At 46.2% G+C, this 16,813-nt stretch overlaps 1 protein-coding gene and 1 long non-coding RNA gene across 2 annotated transcripts in view; one reads left to right on the top strand and one right to left on the bottom strand.

Moving 5' to 3' along the window:
- The window catches only part of LOC128880739 (uncharacterized), a 215,688-nt gene extending 199,554 nt beyond the window's left edge, over window positions 1–16,134 (top strand). The window contains exon 16 of the mRNA XM_054131123.1: window positions 16,038–16,134. The gene's annotated coding sequence lies outside the window, so the exon portion shown is untranslated. The remainder of the gene's footprint in view (window positions 1–16,037) is intronic.
- Window positions 5,367–8,035, bottom strand: LOC128880743 (uncharacterized). The gene is made up of 3 exons (XR_008457909.1): window positions 7,827–8,035; window positions 6,472–6,957; window positions 5,367–5,697 (listed from the first exon to the last, which is right to left on the bottom strand). It is a non-coding gene; the product is annotated as an uncharacterized LOC128880743 (long non-coding RNA).
- Window positions 16,135–16,813: the final 679 nt, after the last annotated feature.

The raw sequence follows: 16,813 nt of genomic DNA, 5'->3' as shown, positions 1-16,813 counted from the left end.
TAACGAAGTCCACACGCAAGGACTCCACGCTTTGAGATCTCAAGTAATGAGGTCCACGTGCAAGGACTCCACCCTTTGAGATCTCAAGTATCGGGCTCCACACGCATGGACTCCATTGCTCAAATTCACTGCACTCAGATGTTCCATTAGCATTACATAGTTACTACCAGATAAGGGATGAATCATATTAAACTCTTGCCACCTATTCTAAACAATAAAGCTCCTCTTTCACATTGCCTCGCCATCTCAAAAAGAGTCGATCGTCCGATATAGATTTGCAATTATTCGCAGAACAATGGCCATGTCCCCCAACTCTTCCTCCACGAAATACAATGTCCTCCTCGAACAACAGTTTAAGACGCTTCCTCGTACCCTAAAGAAACGAAACGTCCAACCGATAACAGTCGACGCGTTATCAGCGCAGTCGCGAGCCGGGGTATCTTGTTATCGAATTCGATAACGTCGCCGAAAGTTCTCCAGAAGCCAACGTTGTTTATTATGTCCGCACGGCAACACTGAATATTCGACAAAGCCTCGAAAGTTTTCTCGTTAACCCGTCGGTGTAAAAAAAAAAAAAAGAAAAAGAGCCCAGAAAGAAAAGTGCCCTCCCTCTCTCAAGTGGACAAAGGACGAGCGGAAGAAAGAGCGGGCGCCGGGGTCGGAACGTCCACCGAAAATTAAACTCGACTTCGAGCGTTTCGCGCTGTTCGACTGGATATCGCAAACAAGTAATTAAAAGTTCTGGCTGGTCGGTTGGTTCGTTTGTCGGAAACGGAGGCTGGGGGTATCGCTAATCGAATTCGTTTCCCGTTGAAAATCCAGGCGAACGAAATAAAGGAACCGCTGGCATTTCGTCAGGTCATTTCGCTTTTCCAAGTTTCGCTCCGTTCTGTTCGTCGCGTTCGGGGCAAATAGTTCTCTGTGCTTTCGCGGACAGCTGAGGCCATTTTTAAAAATTGAAAGTTGTCAAGCTTCTTGGAGAACATTTAGATTCTAGTTACAATCGTCGAAGCGGGAGTATGTACATGGAATATTTTGCTTTGTTTACAAAGTTTTGTACTACGCAATCTTAGTTTCCGTTATATGAAGACAAAGTATACAGAGGAAAGAAAATCCGTTCACCAGCCAATATATGTACTTTAAGGAGTCGAACAAATTCAGAGTTACATCTGGGTTAGCTCTCGAGAAGAAGGAAAGTAAAATCCATTCACCAGTGAAAACTCCTCAACATAATTCAAGGAATTGCGCAAATTCGGGATTGGCCTACGCTCTATGGAAACGTTATTCTACTCCCAGACACGTTCGACGTCGATTCCAAGCTGGAGGATTAGACAAAGAGACGTCGAGTGCCTCGATGAATCACTTTATTCGACAAAAGAAGAGAGATTCCCGCTCCCGGTTCCGATCCAATAGTCCCTATAAACGATTCTTCCTCTCTTCCCACAAATTTTCCGCAAGCCTCTCGTGCGCTCGGTGAAAAGCCCAAGGGAAACTCGTCCTGGCGAGCAACGAGACCGCCTGCTGCTGCATCTGCCCGTGGCAAAGGCGCAAGACGGTCGAGGTTTACCTTTATCTACGTCTTCTGATTCATCGAGATACAAATCGCCGTTCGAACAAAGAAGACTCTGTGGCGACAACGATCGATAAGACTTTTCCGCGTCGGAGGAAAGTCGTATGGAACTCGAACGGTGAACCTGGTAAATAAAAGAAACTGGGGCAGCGTCGTTCGACTGGAAGGAAAATTTCGTTCGAGTTTTCGGAAGCTGGTGGAACGAGATTTTTCAATTTCCTGGCGTGTCGCGATCTTTCGTTTCTATATCGTTCGCCCCGGGAGACAGAGGCCTCATTTCCTGTTGCGGCTGAGAAAAGAGAAGTACGGCTGGTCCATTTCGCGGCTTGGCACGGTTGGTCAGGATTCGTTTCGACCACGACAGAAGTAATTAATCGATTTCGATGGAGGAAGCTGCGCGGAGAGAAATAGTGGATAGCTATTTCGCGCAAGAGCGAGATATTTTATAAATAAAATTTGCACATTTGTCACGGTAAATTCGTGGAAACGTTACCAACGAATTTGTGAGCTCCTCTCGTTGAAAACGAGCCCAAACACGACCTCGTTCGGACTACATTTAACACCGCGTGAATCAAGTTATTCGTAAAAATGTCTCACCGTGTATAAGCGAAGTAGTTCGAATGGGGTCGTGTTTGGACTCGTTTTCTTTGGAAGAACCTCACCGATCTATCGATAATATTTTCGCAAAGATATACATAGAATGTATGTTTGTTTTTATCGCATTCATACTTCTGCAATGTTTGTCGAGGTTTCCTCGATATCAGTAAATTATTTTTGCCGTCGTACGAGCAAATTCTGGCCCATTCTGCGTGGCCTGGAATCAATACCGTCTGCAGGAGATAAGGACGTTCTTTGGAGCGCCCGACTGTCGAGAAGGATACGGTTGGGTACGACGTGAATGAGCTTGCGCGTTGCGTGAGATACCCCAGCGACAGCGAGAAGGTGGCGAGACGGGTACTGGCAAACACAGAGGAAGGAGGCGAAAGAGAAGCTGTCTCTAAAGTAAATAGAGTAGAAAGGAACACGGTGGGAGGAGCAGCGAGAAAGTAAGACACAGGGTAGTGCGGCAAATAGACAGAGCGAAGGGTAAATATTACCTATTACATGTCAAATTGAAACAAACGAGGGGAATACGTAGCACGAACATGGTTAAATGGTTTGTTAAGAGTTATCTCTTAATCACAAAACTCTTCGTATGAAGAGCGGAAAGGAGGTAGAAAGTGTTTATATCAGACAGAAGATCCTTAAGTCATTACGAAATGTCGAAGGGATACAACGGGTCCGAGATAAAAACCAGGAATAAAGTAGCAAAGAGAAAACGAAAGAGCCGAGGAATGCGGTGAAAATCGAGCGCAGAAAGCGTAGAAAGACCTGAATAAGTAGAGAGAAAATGGAGCAGCGGAAAATAAATGAAACAAAGAGAACCGTCGTAAAACAGAATCGAACATGGACCAAGGGAAGTTTAAATTATCGCTGCTAACAGGAACGGGCTCGATCGCGAAAGGAGCTCCGATAAATAATTCCCAAGCAGCTCGCGCAAGGAAAAATTCCTCCTCGCCGCGATAAGGTTAATCCGTTAAACGAGCCGAAATAATTTCAGCTCCTCGGGTCCGTATTCCAGGATTATCGCCGCTCGTCGCGAGGCTGTTATTGCCTCCGCACCCCGCTGGAAAATAGAAATAGCTGGGAGGTGTCCGTGAGTAGCTGGTTGCCACCCGATGAATCCCTATAAGCTTCTGGAACGGTTAAAATAAGGATGCTACAATTAAAATAAAAATGTTTCATTTGCAAGTCGTCGTAAGTCGCTGCTATTTTATTATTCAAGGTTCTTGGCGTTCTTTGCAGTATAAGTAGCAAAACCTTTACTTCCAGAAGATAGCATCTTATTTATAGGGCAAGCAGCTTCGATGAATTTCGTACGAGCTCGCAGAAAATAATTTTCTGCGTAGAACTTGTACTTGGAACCTCGGAGACTTCACTTGATCTCTACGATTTACCAACACCACTCGTAGGGACCAACCAAAATTCAACGAAAGAAAACAGTGGACAAGTTTTCTTTAGATTCTCCAGAAAATTAGAAAAATTCGCACCGGTTAATTTATTGCCTCGAGATCCTCCCGAGCCATTGGACAAGCTTCCTCGTTCCCTCAGTTTCTCTTTCGTAATTTTAGCGTCTAGTTTGAAATATCTTGGACTCCGCGTAGGATCCTCGAGGAGCGAAAATAAAAATAGACCACGGACCGCGGTAGGGTGGAATACGAATTACGTGGGGGGTTCGCGTCGCCCCCGCAATGGCAGGAAGAAACTTAACTCGCGAACACGTAAGAATGATTAATGTTAGTTATTTCCAACGCAACGGCTCCGCTCCCGCGAAGAAACCAACGCGTTGGACGAGCCACGGAGATGGATATAGCAGCCTCATAAATATACGATGCGCGTCTCATTGACGGATATGCAGCTTCGCTCCTGTTCGATGAAAAAATAATCTCCCGAGCGGCCGTCCTCGTCTCCGCGATGCCAAAGACCGCGTTAACGAACACGGAAAGACTGTTCGAGCATCGGAATAGCAATCTTCGAGCCGCGTACGTCGCTTCTGATGCGAACAGTGTCTTAATTCTTCTTCGGAAGCTGGATTTCTCGGGAGTTAGGTGTACAGAATCGGCTCTCGATACAACGATATTCTTACCACTGTCGGGGTCATTACTGTCTCTCGACGTTATTTAATGTAGGTGCATGTTGTTTGTTATAGGAGTAGATTTAAATAATTGGTAGTAAAAATAACATTTTCATAAATATAGTTTTGTGAGAGTGTTACCAATAAATTGGCGAGGTTCTTCCGATGAAAACGAGCCCAAACACGACCTCATTCGGAGTACTTTACTTATACCCGGTGAAACATTTTTACAAATTATTCGAATTGCGCGTTATCAAAAGTACTCCGAATGAGGTCGTGCTCGGGCTCATTTTCAACAGAAAAATCTCACAAATCCATTGATAACAATAACGATGGTTCGAATCCGTGCTTAGTCGATGCACGTCTATTAAACACGAATCGAAATATCAATCTGTATCCATCGGAATCATGTTCTAACTTACACTCCGCACCAATCGCACCGTTCTGGCCGAGCAGAACCCAGTTCACCGCCAAGGTAAAGGTGTATATTCGTTCCACGTATTATCGCATTGTCGTAAAAGCCGCACGGGCGGATGCGCATTGTTTGTCGGGCGTCCGTTACGGCCGGCTCCACCGGAGCTTTCTTTCCAAAAAGTGTCGGAACCGATACGTCCTGTTGGAATGACGATCACGACCACGCGCGGCCCAGGGAAGCGGCCTTCCTCGGACAGAAATAAAGTCACGTTCCAGAGGAGAAATACGAGCGACCCATGCTGAATTCACTTGTCGTTGCCACATGCGTCGCTACTGGATGCCCACGCATAGGCGAGCCAATCGGTCGCGCCGCGATTCGACCGGCATGCGGCCGAGTTCCACGAACGCAATGGCCGCGGCCACCAGTGCCGGGAAAGGGAACTCGGGGCTAATAGACCGTGGAATAAATAAATAAACTGGTCGATAGCGAATTCGTCGGAGATGTTTCGTTACCGGGATTTTTCGGAGCCCCGGGTACATTAGGCACTAATCGTTTCTTTATTTTGGTAATTGAAAGTCGAGTCGATACGTATTTGGGTCGTAGGCGAAGTAGGAGTCTCTCAGATATACATGTATAATTAAGAAGATGGAGAGGGATTATACGATAAGAAACACTGGTGGAGAATTTTTAAAGAACCATCAGTTTTATTTGTCATCGAGGAATGTACGTGGAGTTACACTTTCGTTGTTTACAAATTTATCTTGAAATTGAAACGAACACGATAAGGATCCTTTTAAGCTTCCTTATCGATTAAGTAATCATGCGTTCAACGGACCAGGTCGCAGTCCAACATTGATCTCGCTTTCCTCGCTTCCACTTGTAAACGTGAAGCTTCCTGCGCATGGTGTCTCGTGGTATCAAATGCTCCTGGTCTCCACGAGTGCACTTGTTACTCGTGTGACGCAGCTTGATTGGTTCATCCTATGTACAGGGTGATTGTAGAATCTGGGACGCATCGCGCGTGTCTTCCGAATTGATCTAGAATAGAGGACAAAGTTAACAAATAAATGTTTCGATGTTCCACTCGTCGACAACTTGAGAGAGATTAGGCACATTAGCCTTTCAAGTGATTAGGTACATCGAGTGATTATTCGTCATTTATTTCCCCCGGTTTCTACATTGTTTGCAGCTTATTTTTCTTTTCCATCTTATTAACTATTCACTTAATGCTGAGTACTTTGAAAGCATGTAAATTGTGTAGCACAACGATGCTTAAAATTGCCCGAGAATCAGAGGTAGAAATTAGAGGCAGAGATGCTAGATGAATATTCCACGTTGGCGAGCAATTTAATTTAAACAATGGAGTGGAATTTCTCTGCAGTTCCTAGATCCTTCGTTCTTTCATCAGCTGGACACCAACAGCTCTATTCGAGCAACGGAACTTGAAATTCCTGGATTATCGCGATAGAAATTAGAGGCAGAGGAAACAACTAATTTACTTCGAAACAAGCAGCGCAATATCTTCTACTACTTAAATACTCCTCGTTCTTTTCTCAGCTGTACAGCTCTCTACAATCAATCGCATTTCAACTTCCTGGAATAGCATAGAGTCTAGGTAAATTTCGAATACCCTCGGTCGTTTACCAAAAGCATTCGGACTACTTTCGGTAACGCGTAATTCGAATAATTTGTGAAAATGTTCCACCGGGTATAAGAAAGTGCTCCGAATGGGATCGTGTTTGGGCTTGTTTTCATTGGAAGAACCTCAGCAATTTATCGGTAACACTCTCACAGAAATATATATGTATTAACCCTCCCAGTAACAGTTGTTTCATCTCCATTTCTACAATTTTGTAGAAATCTCTCGTTCCAACGTTATCAACCGTTCGCCAGGCGCTCAACGGTCGGAAGTTTCTCGGATCGTCGGAGCGGAAATTAGAGTCGGACAGACCGGTTCGGAGGGTCTTGGAGCTTAAGTCCACGTGTTCGCGGTCAGGGCTCCTTTATGACCCGTTTTCGGTCTCTCCCGGGGGGTATCGATCACAGGCTCTTCCCGCGTTAAATACAGTTTTCCGCAGTTCCCAGGAGAAGCGAGACCGCAGAGACCTCCGTAGTCGCGATGGGTCGCGTCGAATCGAGGATACCCGCCTCCAAAGTCGAGGAGGATGTCCTATCTATCCTCCAGCGAGGCCTGGGCACCAGTCGATGGTAAGGTCTGGTCAATTGGTGTGAACGTACTCTGCGAACGCGTCCATTCTGGCTCGGGGGCTTGGGAAGAGCCCCTTTAGAAACGTTCCACTGGCAGCGGGCCATCCATTAATACGAATTAGAGTATTTAACTCGGTGAACAAGGAAGAGACGGAGATAGAACCGTGGAGGAAACGGTGGGACGGGGGGAGAGGATGAAGGGGAACGAGAATGGAAACGGTCGAGATCGCGAGGCGCGCTCCGCGGAAACAAATTGGCTTGAATCGCGACCGGAATTTCAGATCCATCGAAATTGGACGATTTTCCTTCCATTCGGCAGAGGGGACGGGGGCAAATGTACCAATTATCGATGCTGTTCCTTTTTTTCGCGTTTAGGACTTCGAACGATGGTAGAAAATCGAGGGAACGTTCGGAGGTTGTCTTGAGAGCGGGTTAGCGGAAACTTTATTCGTTGCTGCGTAAGTATGGAGGCCTTGGATGCGAGTCATTTTCATTTTTAAGTGAGGAAAATTACTAATCGCGCTGTGGGGTCCGTAGAATCAATCCCGAGTGATGTTTAAAGATAGTCTTCGAGATTGTTAGAAGTAGCTTTTGGCGATGTTACTCTATGGGATTCGATATGAAATATTCGTAAGAACGAAAGAAAAGGTAAACACGGTTGCGTTTATTACTTTGATTAAAGTCATTTAAATTGTTATTTCGTTGTAAAGATAGTCTTTGAAATCGTTAGAAATAGCTTTTGATGATGTTACTATGTGGGATTTGATATGAAATATTCGTAAGAACGAAAGAAAAGGTAAACACGGTTGCGTTTATTATTTTTATTAAAGTCATTCAAATTTGTTGTACATGCAACAGATAAAATGTAACTTTCCTCGCGAAATTGTACGAGGAAGGAGAGCATTAGGATCTAGAAATATTATTCACCTTCCAACAGAAAATGGCTGATCGAAACTCACCCTCTGATTACAAGCGAGTCCCAAAATTTGGTCGTTATCGTGGTCGATTGCTCCCAGAGCCCTGACCGGCAACGACGAGGTAGCCTTCGAGGCCAGTGGGGCCGAGATTGAAGCAAACGGTCACGAATTGTTAAATAATGGCGATTTCGTCGCCCCCGCGACACGCACGGCGAATTCCCGTTCCCACTGGCCGCTCGCGTCGTATCGAGTAATATGACGGAATTGCAGCTCGTTGCAATCATTAAGCTCTTCACCCGCCGGCTGTAATTTATTTCGCTGTCTAATAAAAGTCGCTCGTCGAGGAATCACCGATAGGATCGCCAGCGATCGCACACCGGAAGAATTACGTTTACCCTCGGGTAGATCGAAGACGAGCCACTTCCTCTCCGCGTCATTATTTTCAATTCCGTCTTCTGCGATGCGAAGTGATAGACCTCTGCGAACATCGTAAGTGAATGTTCCTCGTAGCTCGTTGTATCAGATTCCTCAACGTTTCGACACTTTCAGACTTTCGCCAGGATCAACCATTCGCAAGGATCACTTTGCTGTCTATGTGGAGCATGGATATTTATATCCAACGATGCACAAAGCATCCCATCGTGAACATTACACATACAGATTCCTCAAAGGTTCTTGCATCAAATTTCTCACCATCGGGACACTTCCTACCTTATACCCTCCGCCCTGCGAATAATCAGAGATCACTTTGCTGCGTATGTCCATCATGATATCTAAACATTTATTTCCAGGGATACACGATGCATCCCATCGTGAACATCCTACATGCACACACCTTAAAGCTCATTGCATCGTATTTCTCATCCTTTGCGCACTTTCCACCTTCCACCATGCAGATAATCAAAGATCACTTTGTTACGTGCCCCATCCAGAACTTATTTCGGAGATCATCCCGATCCAGCGCGATATCTAAACGCTTCGCTCCATGGATGTACGCATTAGCAGTTACATCCCCATGCTCGGCGTACGCTTCCTCCTAGGGGCATATTGCGCTTATAATTGCGTACTAGTTTACGTCTGCAGATTCAGCGGCTCAGACAATAAGCGGCTTAGGTATCTTTCTATGATGCTTGTTCTATCTCCGCCCTGACCTCCCCCGGTTTCGTGTCTCCACCCTCTGGCTGTCCCTTTCTGGCTCTTCCCGTCTCCGTCTCCCCCGGGGTCGTCCGCTATTGATTCCAGGTTTATTCTTGGCGACCCGGTCGCTTTGCTGTCGTCTAAACATCGAAAGCACCGGGCCGGAATATCCGTGACGGATTTCAGACGTTTCAGTGTCGCAGCCTTCGAGTAGCAGCGACAGAACGAAACATAGTACACCACGATAGGACCACATTCCTCCTAGGTTCTTTCTTTCGCGTGGCTAACGGTACATTCGGTTCTTGGGACGACCTCGAATCGCATCTTTGGAGTAGCAGCTACGGAACAAAGCATAGTAAAACCATATTCCTTTCGGATTCGTTCTTCCGCTTTCCTAACAGTACATTCGAACACCTGACCCAACCTCGAATCGCAACCTTGGAGTAATAGCGACAAAGCAAATCATACTAGGTGACAATAGGACCACGTTCGTTCCTAGGCTCGTTCTTCCACCTCCCCAACAGTACATTCGACACGACATTGGAGTCGCAGACGCAGTATCGGCATTATTGACCACGATCGACGTGCCTTCCAACCCCCGGGGTTTATAGTCTGCGCAGATCGTATGTCGAATTTGCATGTGCCGTTAGTCCGTCGACAGACGAAGGTCCTAGCTGGCGGAATAAATTTCCCTTTCCGCGGCGGCAGCCCGTTCCGCGGGCATTAATAAATTAGCATTACAAGCACGCGCTAAATTTCCATCTAACGACCCGTTTAATGGGTCCGGTGACTTGTTACTTACACCGTGTTTCAGCAATTAAACGTCGCGCAAAACCCGTGATCCGGGATATTGAATCCACCCCCGACGTCTGAAGACGTTGGACGGTCGGCGCGACCTTGCAACACGTAGCAATTCAGAGACACGCGACGGAAAGTTTTCATTTCTTTTTTTTGTCTTCGAGTTCTTTTGAATTCCTGAAGAATCACGATTCCGAACGGTGAAAACGATACAGGTGTCCCGCAGACAGGCATTGTCGTGCAATTAACGCTTCTTTCTCTCGAGCGACCGCGCTACGTACCGTAATTGCAATTCAAAGCGGCGATGACTTGTCACTCGCGTTGCTTCTATTAACGTTATCTGTGTCGGATGGTAATAGAGCTATTACAAGACCGCGCATCAGCGCAAATAAAACGCGACGCTAATAACGGCGAGCCGAGACAGAGAACCGTGGATGAATCGTCGCGATTCAAACCTCGCCAAACAGGTGCGAACATATTCCTCTTCCTAATCAGGTAGCATTCATGGAGGAGAATATCACAGAGAGTTTATCTCTATTGTTGTTCGTATTAGCGTTGTATAAAGTGAACCAAATGCAGTAGGAGACCGCGGTTCGAGTTAGGAAACCTTACCAAGCAAGTGCAAAAGCACCATCCTCTATTTCCCGTCCAAAATTATTTATCAAAGCATGGAACGAAATTCACAAAGAACTAACCTTTTGTTCGCGTTAACGTGACCCAAATAAACCCATTCGAACGTCAATGCAAGCAAGCCAACTCGCTCAAATAATTAAAAACATGTCATTCTGCTTTATTTCCAGACTGCAAACTTTCAACAATGTCTTTCAAACAAATGTACTCTCCCACGAGGCAACGCGATAATTTATTGCCTACGACGTAACCAGCAGCCCCTTCGATCCCCGTTTAAATATTTGACCGTTAATTAGCACGACACTATGACAAACTCCCAAACCGCGGCGCTAATAACGCTAGGTGAGCTATGACAACAGAGATCACCCCGGCTAAACGTCCCCTACGTGCGTTCACCAACCCTGGAGGAGGTTGCCCCGAGTCGTGTTCTCCTGACACCAGGAGTAAAATTTTTCCCAAAATTCGATACGTATCAAAGATTCCTCGTGCCACCTCTTCTCGTATCATGTTCTCCTGATACCGCGAGTTATTTTCTGGCCGGAAATTTACACTTAGTATCTGGATCTGATGAGAGGTATGGAGGTGGCGAACGAAAGCAGAGAGAATGAAGAGAAATTAATGGAAAATGTACCAGGAAATGAAAGAAAATTCAGGGGAATGTGTCATGAACAAAAGGAAGTTAAAGGGCAATGTGTTAGGCAATGAAGGGTAATTGAAAGGTAAATTTATAACTATAATTATATCAAACCTGAGTACCTCACATCAGCAGCCATCCTCCAGGCAACACTTACCGTGTACATGTCGCAGACTTTAATTCCAGACTCTACGAGAGCTACCTAAGCAGTCACTTACCAGCACATGTATTTTACCGCGTCATTATTTGAAGAAGTAAGAGCGAACATGGTGTTTCATCGCTTGGTGTCGGCTGGTGCTCGTTCACCGTGAACAACTCGGCATGGGACGTTAGAAGAAGGCGTGTCCAAGCACGCAGAGGCATACCAACGATCATTGTACTCCTTCAATGGAAGGACATAAAGCATATTACCTGCTACTGCTGTAAAGCAGTGAAAGTAGTGATTCAAGACGCACAGGAAAACCGCGTACAACGGCACGATGATGCGATCCACATCGATGGCAAAACAAGCAACTTATACCCTGCGGAAGACGGTGCCGATATTGCACCCTGTTACGTCATCGCGTTTTAGTATCGCGTTTCTATTGCGTCACAACAGCGTCAGCTACGTACGTCAATACAGTGGCCATGCGGGTGTCTCTCTGCCCCTTTCACATAGAGATTTTCCCTGGCGTTAGACAGTCCCCCCAGCGTCCGACCAATCTACTGCCAGATCTGGCAGAGATGGTCCAAGCTCGAATGGTAAGGGTCCTTCCTGCATTATCCCGCGGTCGATAACGCTTCGTGGCACGCAGAGTAAACCAATGTAGATGCTGCTGATGAGAATTTGTGAATTAACACTGCTAGATAGGCTTCTGTAATTGGAGTACTATGTGTATATATGACTGGGGGTTCTTAGTGGATACAGACTCTAAGTGTTCGAGACTTTAAAGGGAGGTCAAAGTTTTGTAAGGAACCAGTTTGTAGGGCAAAGTCACTTACACGTGACTAGAGAGACCATCCAAGCTTCAAAGACCATATATCTAGGAATCAAACTTCTCAGAATCACCTTCACATATGACTATCCATCCTCACTCGTCCTTTAGCTTGAAAGCACCGCGTCTCGAGTAATTTTCCATCCCGAGTAATTTTCCATCCCGAGTAGATCCAAACATGGTCGAAAAGGGTCTAACGAGCTGAACGAAGAGAAATAAAAAAGAATACTGAAGAGCGTCACGCCTAAGGGAAAAAAGGGGGAAGACAATGGCGTCGAAAGGGAAGCTCCCTAGACGGAAAGACTCGAAGAATGAAGACCCGAGGAGATCCGGCTGTTGAAAGAGTCGCGATGAACGAACGGGGATCGCCAGCGAAGAATCGCCTCCACTCTTTTCACGCGTTCTTATCTCACGAAAGAGTAGTTCCATGCGCGTAGAAGACAGAATAATGGGGGTGGATGCGATTCCCACGACCTAATTACCCACGCGCGGTTGTGTGTCACCGGGTTAACCCACTTTCATGGCAAACCCTCTATTGTTCTTCCGGAGGAATAATGGAAGGACTCCTCAGGAACCTGGCAATTTAGCCTCCGATTTTAATAACGCGACCGTCCTTGGATTTAATTGCACCGATCCGCGGCGACCACAAAGAAGGAACTTTTTGTCGAGTTGTATCCACGGTTCTAAGAACTTGATAGGTTTTAGCCTTGTGGCTTTTTAATTTGTGGCAACATTGCTGCAAAAATCGGAGAACATGGTGTAAACCACCAAGCATCGGGATCCTAGACTTTACTTTCTACAACCTCAGACTACACGAAATGGTAATAAACCTTGACAATGGACCTTCCGAACGGGCCTTCTTAATCGAGATCCAAGACGCCGGAAATCGGTTGAGAATTTCTCGTGGGAACATCCGCGGTTATCAGCGTGATACGAGCAGCATCGCGCGAAATTGGCCTGGATTTTCCACCGCTGTTTGCTGGAGCGCATTGTTTCTCGTTGTGTTCCTGGTATCTCGAGGAAAAATTGCACCCGGCTCCTAATAAGCGGCTCAACGATTCCCCGTTGTCCGGCTTTTTGCGGCCGAGAGATTGGAGGAACCATCCGCGTAGGTTGCACAAGGAGGCCATTCAGAGCTTCCCCTACGGGAGCAGCAGACCGTGGCGACGTAGTTGGCAGGGTCTTATGGTTATTACGCGCGAAACAGAGGGATAAGAAGCAGGTTAAACGGGGTTTCCGAGAATCGAAGTCTTCCTCAAACGTTGGCGACTAGTAACGTTCACCTCCGTTAAAGCTCTACTCCGATGTTTACGTCACCTTTGGGATGATGGAGATCAGGAACACGTTTCACGTCGTACTCGATTAACGAGGACGTGATACCTTGTTGAAAAAGTTGCAAGATGAGTTAAATAAAACAAGTTCATTGTTTAAGAGGTTTACTTTGGATAGTATTTGTAAGACTGACTATTTTACTTAATACAAACATGTACATATATACATGCACATGCTTTCTGGAATAATATTTAGTCTACTCTGTACTTATTCCTAGTCGAGATTATAATTGCACACTGTCTGGAAATATATGCATACTTAATGAACTCTGAACTCGCTCGCTCTAAAAGACGTGCATTTCTTTACGAAGAACTATCATATATATATATATTCATGCACATGTTTTCTGGAATAATATTAAGTCTACTCTGTACTTATTTCCAGTCAAGATTATACCTGTACACTGTACGGAAATATATGCATACTTAATCAAGCATATTACAAATAACTCACTTAGTCACTGATTTCTATTTAATCACTTTCAAAGTAATCCGCATTGTTCACAATTTTCGCATGCTCCAAATAATTCGAGTACCTCTGATCTCAAACTAAATATAACGAAATTGTCCGTTCAATGTAAACTAGGCTCTACATAAACGTCGATAAAAATAGTAAACTCTAAATATTATCAGCTCGCCCACCTCTCGGATCAATTTTTTCGCTCGCGGTACTCGGGACTCGATATCCACCCTTGAAACTTTCAGCAGATTCTCCGTATCGACCTCTAAATAACGGATGTTTCCTCGAACGGTGCAGCTCCGCGGGATTGAGTTTTCGGGAAAAATGGCACGGCCGAGAGGGTAACAAATGGTCCCCGCGAACTTCGCGTTCCTCCGGCTCGCGTAAGGTCAGGTGTATATCCAGGGCAATCTCGAAAGACGACCGGACGTACAATCCGTAAGCTGTCCCGCGGGAGTTATGCCCGTCGCGGTTGTTTCTGTTGCGGTTGAGGAGAAATCGGCTCCATTTGCTGACTTTAAGGGCTGGCTGCCTCGAGACCGCTCCTCGGATCTGCATTCGTGGCGCTTTTCTTCTCTCTCGGGATTCCTGGGGACACATCGATCTTCCTTAGAGAAATTGTCCTTCAGGAGGACGGGGCAGGACGAGGTCGCGTTGCAAAACAGGGGAATTGCTTGAGGAAGTGAACGGAGTGAGGGATGGCGAGTCGTTGGGGGTGAAAATGAATTCGGGGTTTTGTTGGCGGAGATCTGGCCACCTAGGCGTCGGCTGTACAGGTGTTGACACCATGAGGAGTTGGATTATGGTAGCTGTAAAATATTGCTGCAAGATAAAGGCTCGAGAGGCTCGATTAGGGGTTGAGACTATAATTTGGGCTTTTGTTTTTGGAGATTTGGCCACTTAAGCGTTAGGTATACAGGTGTTGAGATTCTGAGGAGCATCAGTTGTAAAATTGAGGATTGTAAAAGGCGGTGCGAACAAAACTGGTGGATACATTGAAAGATGAGTCTTCAGAATTAATTGGATATTTGAGCATCTAGGCGTTAAGAACGTAAAGAATTATGTATCAGGGGTTCTTAGACATTGAGAACGTAGGAATTAAATTACGTCTATAACGTACCGCTATTCTCTAAGTTAATCATACTTCTGGTACCCCTGAAGACTCATCTCTTCACCTTCGTCATGTACTCTTCAGGTACCTAAGAGCATTCGTAGTTAAACTTGCACTGACTCGTTGGTAGGAAAAAAGGTTTGATTTAACAGAAACACTATCGACGAGTAGAACTTGAATATCAAGACTGGCCTGCCATAATTCATAGTATATCAACCAGGGAGCAGTCTGGACGTACAGACCCGTAATCATTCGTAGGGATTAATGATGCATACGTATGAAAATGCGCGAAGCGCCTAGCGCGTTGTTGACGCTGACAATGATCTATCTTACCCGGATAATAATTTCGCGAACGAAAACATCCATGAAACTTCACTCGGCCGACGTACACGCAATTTATGCCGGCGCAAATAATCTCCGAATGGAGCTTTCAACTGATTGCTGCACATCCTCTCATATAGGACGCCATCTGCTTGGCAATAATTAATTTCAGAAGCGAAACTGGGTCGCTGATCGATATTTCGTCGGCGGGGATCGAAAAGTACCGTCCATCGATCGCGAAATAGCGGGATTAGGCTTCCCTCGTCGAGACGATACACTTTTCCGCCTACGGATGCTTTCTCCATCCGCGAGTTTTTCTTTTATCGAACCAAGCTTCAAGGGGAGAGGGGTTGGTTTTCCTAGCATGTCGCTAATCGCCGCGCGTGCGACACGCGAGATGATTTGCGGCTTGTCCGCGCGGCATCCACTTTTAATACAAGCCATCGAGCCTATTTACCTTTCGCATTCGCGAGGAATGCATGCGGGCACAAATCATCGTCTCGTCCAACCGTCGCATTTAAAATGCAAAAATAAAGCCTGCGTTGTTTGGTCGGGGCTGCGATGGAATATTTATTTGAATTTTGCTCGCGTTCGATGCCGGGTCAGAGCTATTTAAAGCTCGGTCCGTGCTTCTTGCGCGGCCGATCCGACGCCTAGGTACCCCGCGGTACATACGAATTTCGATATCCAGACGCTCCGGCATCTGGCTGCTCCGAATATCCGCGCGATTCGGGAGCTAACGGGCTCGATACTTTGGACACTTACACCCGGAGATCCTCGCCGACGGCTACTCGGAGTCTCGGCACTCGAGTATACTTAGCTACTTCGACTAAACAGAATTCTTTTTCTACTTGCAGCACATGGTGCAGACAGGAATGGCTGCGCCCTACGGTGGGGGTGTCTTCCCTCCGCCGGTGAACGGCGTCGCGGGCGTCGTCGGGGCGGCTGGAGCAGCCGGTGAAGTGAAACCACCGCCTCCAGTCCCGGTCAAAGAAGAAAACACCGGCGCGCCCCAGCAACCGCCTCCCAGCGGGCCCCAGGTGCCGCAGCCGACAGGTGCTCCTCACCAAACGGCCCCTGGTGCACCGACAGCCGCCAGTTTTAGTCCGCCACCGCCACCGAACGGAGTGGACCAACAGGCCATCGTGAGTCGCTTCTGCAGTTACTTCTATTTGCCTTGTGTGCCGAGATTGGCTCGAGATCAATGCGATATACCGTGTAGCTGAAAGAAGGAAGTATTAGGTAGACTGGAAAGTAATGTCGTTTCTTTTACATTAAATCCAAACAAATTTTTGATAAATTTCTATTTTTAATTAATTATGTAATCGCCCTCGTTGTCAGCCTCTTGTCATCTAGTGTGCGAATTTTCAATGCCAAATCGATCAAAATCAATGACCTGATGAGCGATAGACAAGTATTTAAAATTCCAAAAACGAGATTACTTTCTAACCCAGACCTAATATAATAGTCTCTGGGAGGAAATCTTACCGTTCGTGGTTGATTCTGAGGGCTGGGATCAGATTTCTGATTTTGCAGAGTCTAGTAAGACCTAGTCCCTCTGAATGAGAGCTACCGAGTCGCGTTTGATTCTACTAAGAGACGAGATCAGAGATTTCGGTCTTCGCGAAGCCTA

This window comes from Hylaeus volcanicus, chromosome 8, assembly GCF_026283585.1.
Source record: "Hylaeus volcanicus isolate JK05 chromosome 8, UHH_iyHylVolc1.0_haploid, whole genome shotgun sequence".
In the NCBI taxonomy this organism is placed as follows: Eukaryota; Metazoa; Arthropoda; class Insecta; order Hymenoptera; family Colletidae; genus Hylaeus; species Hylaeus volcanicus.
The sequence above is the reverse complement of the archived record's forward strand: the minus strand, read 5'-3'. Positions and strand labels throughout refer to the sequence as shown.